The sequence below is a fragment of the Pseudopodoces humilis genome, chromosome 2, assembly GCF_049639895.1.
Source record: "Pseudopodoces humilis isolate 2021_Gansu_Grassland_sample_001 chromosome 2, ASM4963989v1, whole genome shotgun sequence".
NCBI classification, from domain to species: Eukaryota; Metazoa; Chordata; class Aves; order Passeriformes; family Paridae; genus Pseudopodoces; species Pseudopodoces humilis.
Genome location: NC_142201.1, coordinates 87,957,861 through 87,964,080, shown reverse-complemented (window position 1 = coordinate 87,964,080; position 6,220 = coordinate 87,957,861).

Here is a 6,220-nt window from a genome sequence, read left to right as displayed (position 1 = left end):
AATGAGCCTGTGGAAAGGTGCACAAGGATCTTGTGACCGAGTGACTGCGTTATTAAAATGCTGGATGAAATTCAAGGTTGCTAAGTGAGAAATACTACATGTAGTGGTGGACACAGCTCTGACACTGCAGAGCTCAAAGCCCTCTTTTGACATTGCCCAAACCTCCAACAAACAAGTGAGCAACTTTTGTTGACCTTGGTCTGAGTCCTGTGACAGAAGGGGAATAAAAAACCAGGTGGTTTGTAAACTCTGCAATCTCCATATTTTTAGTTGCCAAGTTGGATACTGTTTTAGGTGCTGGACACCAGGTACCAAATCTCACATGGCCTCCAGCTTCTCCATCTCCTCAGAATCCTTGTATGCCTTTATCAGCCTGACTAAACTGACATCTAGACCAACATCATGAAGTGACTTTAGGCACTGCACAAAAATGCTCACTTGTCTTTCTTTTTAAGAGCAAAGTAACTAAACTTTTCACTTTCTAAACATTTTTTTTCCAGCCTGGAATCATGGTTAGAAGTCTTTGGTCTGTCTGTTCTGATTTCTGATGCAAAGCAGGACAAAGGACACCAATGTCACATGTGGATAAAAGATGTTTAAAGACATCTTCAGTGTCTGGCTGAGAACTTGCACATGATTGCACGTGAGCCCTGCTCCCTAGGTCTTTCCAACCTTTCTGTCCTCCCAGGCAAGGTCAGTCACTATTTCTTGCTCTTGGATGCATCTGTGCATTGCTATATACATATGGCAACAGAATCTCTCTTTTGACCTTATTCAGAAATATTCTATAATGCCTCTTGGCAGTATTGACTCAGATATTTAGCCTTTTTGAGAGTCCATCATTTATATGGATCAAAAATGGTATCAGTTTTGTCTATCAATTCCTTGTCTTTCTATAAATATTTCTTAAACTGCAGATTTTTTCCATTCCTTCATGATTTCTCCCCTCCTCCCCCATCCACTGGTTTCTCATTGGCTTTTGTCCATACCCTGTCAGACTAAGCACTGACGTCATTTGCTTGCCCATCCACCCAGGCTTTTCTTTAAATGTCTTCCCTGATGTTTTTAAAAACTGACCTCAGCAAACCATGGGCTTCAGTAGCCGGTGTTTTTTTCTCAGTGGGGAGGTTTCTGTGCTCTGCAAAACACCGTTTGCAGGAACACAGCGACAGTGCTGTGCTTTACTTTCAGCATTGCTCACTCCAACTCCCCAGGCAGCCTCAGGCTTCGTGTGGGGGGTTGTTCATCCCTACAGCACCCCACGCACCCCATACATGAGTGTGCTCCAGGTCATCTGTGTCTGGAACTGCACCTGTGCTCAGCTGGAGATCCTGTTAAGGATCCTCCTTATTGCTAACTGCCTGCAAAGTGCTTCATCATTCCCTTCTGACCACATTCTGCATTTTCCATATACAGAGCACACTTATCTGGTGAGTACTTGTCTTTTTTTGCCTTGTTTTGATTATTTTCCCAATTTCAGACAATAAAAAGAAAATATTACTGTTAGGATTGATTTTTCTTTAAATATAACTAGGACAGCGTGTTAGTTCCTTAGACATACAAGTATTGTTATTTTTCTCTGAGGTGACATGAGCAGCTGAAGACCTTTTATCATACAGCTGAATTATTCTATTGTCCCTCTATTCCTTCTCTTGAACCACAGTTGCTGTAGTTGTTACAAGGATTATTTTTGTTAATGTAGGTAAAGCTTTATTATTATTTGAGTTATTCTTATTTCTAAGTACTTTTGTCATATGGCCACTTACTCAAGGAAGTTCACTCACTGAAAGTTATGTTACTAACTCGCAGCTTTTTGAAAAACTGGAAAAATACTGCTCTTTCCACAATCTGCAAATTCACTTATTTCACTCTAAGGATAAGCTACAGAACACCACACAGTTCTCAGCTGTGACATTTTGTCCTGGCTGGTGTCTCAATTTGTTTCTTGGTTGATCCCTTGTCCGTAGGCAACTATCAGTCTTAACTCAATCTTCATCTGTCATAAGGACATTGAAAATCATTGCCTTACTTGGGCATGCCATCACTTGTAAATTGATGAGAAATTCCCCCTGGCAAAGCATATTCTTTGGTATCCCAAGCCAAAGTCTCCCATTGACAACACAATTTTCCTTGTCAAGCAAAGCAGGGAGGTATTTACAAAATAAATCAACATGTTTTTGGGGGGGATTCAGGACTATATAAAAGACCCTTCAATGCCTTGATGAAATTGTGTGTCAGAGCATGTTTGGCTATCAGGTCTAGAGTGAATATGACTTTTAACATAGCTTGTAAACCAAATTCACAATGGCTCTTGCCTATTCATTTATCCAACAGGTTAGACTGATCTAGAGTTCATATGGCTGTGACCCTTAAAAATACCAGTTAACTACATTTCACCCTACCCTGATGATTTCTGTTTGCTCTTGCACTTTGCAGATGCAGTCTGCTCTCAAAGCTGAAAGTGCTGCCTCTTCCCATCTGTTGTGACATTTGTCCAGTTTGATCATGATGGCTTTACCATCACTCCTAGCATTAATCACCATGTGCAACAGCTTGCCAGATGTTTTCAGGAGCCTGTCCATGCATCATCTGGGTGCATTTCCAATGAGACAGCATTCCACCGTGCTCTGCATTAATTCTGACCTCTCCTCTTGAGAGGAGGTTTCTTCCCTGTAGCCAGACCTTGATCTTGACCAACTTGATAATCGTGTGTGAGTTCTGGGACACCCTGTGTCACAGGTACCTGAGACACAACAACTATAGATGCATAGAGTATGGCCAAAGGTAAAAGGCTCAGCAAAGTCAAGCTCCCAGCTCAAACTGAGAAACAAGAACAACTTCCTATGCAGCTTTGTCCTGTCCTAATGCTCATCTAAGAAACATGATAAATAAAATAATAAAACAGGTTAGCAGGTATCCAAAGGTGTTTCTACAGAAGGCTGTCAGCATTGCATTTAGATCCATCCAAGGAATCCTGATAGGGGGAAGCTAACTCACACAATCGCAAGTCATGCGGGATGAGTGACAAAGAGCCTCCAGCAGAAGTGTGCTGGGTGGAAAATTCAGGACCTTGACTGACTCGACAGACGAGTCAGACTCTTTCAGTGATATGATCTAAAAGAGATGGGATCCAGGAATGAGTGAAGGGAGGGTGCAGGTTCATTTAACACAAGGAAGAAGATGTGGGCTACTTAGTGGTTAGGTTTCCTGAACCCTCTGAAGCAAGTAAGCACCATGCCTCACTCATGTGGTCAGGTGCAAGGAAAGTGATGCTCCCCACCCTCTCTGCGGGAATATCTGCTAGTATTCATCAAGAAATTCAGTGGGCCTGGTCAGAATCTCAGAATGGGTAAGGCTGGAAGGGACTACCAATGGAGTACCAGTTGGAGGGGTCTCAACCCCTCTACTCAAGCAGGGTCATCCCAGAGCACATGGCACAGGGCTGCCTCCAAGTTGTTCTGGAATATCTGTACTGAGGGAGACTCCACAACCTCTCTGGGCAATCTGCTCCAGTGCTCAGACACCTGCACAGTGAAGTTCTTCCTTTGCTGTGTTCCAGTTTCTGCCTGTTGTCTCATGTCTTCTTAACACCAAGAAGAGGAGTCTGGCTCCCTCCTCTGACACCCAGCCTGCAGATACTTGTAGACATTGATAAGGTCCCCTCTCAGACATCTCTTCTCAAGGCTGAACAGGCCCAGCTCTCTCAGCCTTTCCTCATGAGGTGCTTCCTCACCTAATGATCTTCGTTCCTTTTTGCTAGACCTGCTCCAGGAGCTCCATGTCCCTCTTGAACTAAAGAGCCCAGAACTGGACACAGCACTCCAGATGTGCCTCACCAGGGCTGAGTGCAGCAGCTGGAACGCTTCCCACGCCCTGCTGGCAATGCTTTTCCTAAAGCACCTCAGGGCACCATTGGCTTCTTGGCCACTGCTGCTGGCTTGTAGACAACTTTGTGTCCATCAGGATCCCCAGGTTCTTCTCTGAAGAGCTACTTCCCAATGGATCAGCCACCAGCCTGCCCTGCTGCATGGGGTTATTCCTCCCCAGGTGCAGAACATTTCATTTGTCTTTTGCTGAATTTCAGAAGGTTTCTCTCTGCCCATCTCTCCAACCTGTCCCTCTGAAGGGCTACACAGCCCTCTGAGGTATTGGCCACTCCTCCCAGCTTGGTGTCATCAACAAACTTGATGAGGAAGCATCTACCCTTCATCTGAGTCACTGATGAGGAAGTTAAACAAGGACGGGCCTGCTACTGAACCTTGTGGGACACCACTAGTGACAGGCCTTCAGCTTGACACTGTGCCACTGACTATGAGCCTCTGGGATTTGCTGTCCAGCCTGTTCTCAATCTGCCTTGCTGTCCACTCATCCAGTCCACACTTCCTATCATCCAGACTTCACTTGTCTGTGAGGATCTTGTGAGAGACAAGCTTCTCAGCACTTGTGGATGCATCCTGACAGGGACCGTGGATTTGTGGGTGTCCCATTTCCCTAGGTGATCTCTAACCCAACTCTCCTTGCCCAAGGGAGAATCTTCCTTCCAACATTCCTTTTCCCTGATCTCCTGGGTCAGACATTCCTGAGGGCTGGTCTTGGGAGTGAAGACCGATACAAAGGAAGCATTCAGTACATCTGCCTTTCTTGTGTTCCCTTGTCACCAGGGTCCCTGCTCTATTTAGTAGCAGGCTCACATCCTCCTCAGTTTTCCTGTTGTTTTTATACATTTGAAAAAGCCCTTCTTGCTGTCCTTGATATCTCCTTGGTCAGACTGAATTCCAGATGGGCCTTACTCTGACAAAATCCCTCCATTTTTTCCAAGCAACCCGACTTCTACCTCCTATGTATCTCCTGCTTGTGTTTGACAGTTCCTTGTTGATCCACAGAGCTCTCCTTGATCCATAGAGTTCTCCTGCCCCCTTTGCTCGATTTCTTGCTCATGGGGATGCACCATTCCTGAGCCCAGAGGAAGAGGTGTTTGAATACTGACCAGCTCTCTTGGAATCCTCTTACTTGCAGTGTGGGTTCCCATGGGATTTTTCCAAGGAGGTCCCTGAAGAGGCTAAAGTTAGCTCAAAGCCACATTGAAGACAGGGTATCTGAGGATGAGAGCCCACCTTTCAGATGAATCCTAGGGAACATCACCAGGGAAGGGGTAGAAGAGGTGACTGCATGCCACAGGATCAGAAATGTATCCAATGAGGAGCCAGGACTCACTTCTGGAGCATACCTGGCACTGCCTGCTGAAGTCCTTTGCCAAGAGGCTGACCCCAGCAATGGGGAGCACAGAGTGCAGCAGCCACAGCAGAGACCTGCATGTCTCGTCCCAGCTCAAAGGCTGACTGCATCCCTCAGTGCCCCATGGAGAACCTCATGCTCTCAAGTGGGTCTGTCCCAACCCAGGGACAGCTCTTGCCTCAAGGGAGGGGCTTTGTGCCACTCCTGGGGCTGATAGTAAAACCTATGCCTGTCCTCTTGTGCCCAACTTGTGCCCAACTCCTCATTTGGGCACAACAGCCCATATACTGGGGAGGGAGAGGGCAGAGCAATCACCAGCACCTTTCCAGACTGCCCAAGTAAGTAAGACTGCTAAAACGGACTTGTGAGAGGTAAGAAGCTGATGAACCAGTCTGCCTAAATATTCAATGGGAAGACCTTATTGCCAGTCCAGAGATACAATCCTAAAAGGATGGTCTTGGACAAATGTTCAAGAGGTCAGCACTCAGCAGCCACAGTCCTGAGCTGAATGCTGACAGAGGGACTGCCCAGATGCATCCTGCCATGGAACTCCATTCATTCTGTGCTTGCACTGTTCTTGGGCACTAAACATTCACATTAATGCATGGACACCGAGCTAGACAGGACCTGATATTGCTTCCTGAGCAGGCACTGCTGAGAAGTGTTCCTAGAGGAACTGAGCAGTTCCTCTACATCTCCTCTGGGAACATCACAGTTCCCAGCAGGGCATATGGTGGAGAAAAGCAGACTTGATACTCCCCAAAGAATGAAAAGGAGCCCACAGAGAAGAACACAACAGATGGAGGCACCACATCTCATTTCAGCATCAAAGGTGTGGGGTCACCACTGCTGGACAGGTAGGTGGCCCAGCTAACACCAGAGGCTTTGGGCTGTGCTTCCCACATGGAGAAATTGCTGAGGCAAAGGATCCATGTCACATATCCTGCCAGAGAGATCTTGGAGGCTGTCAGACTGGTGCGGGAAC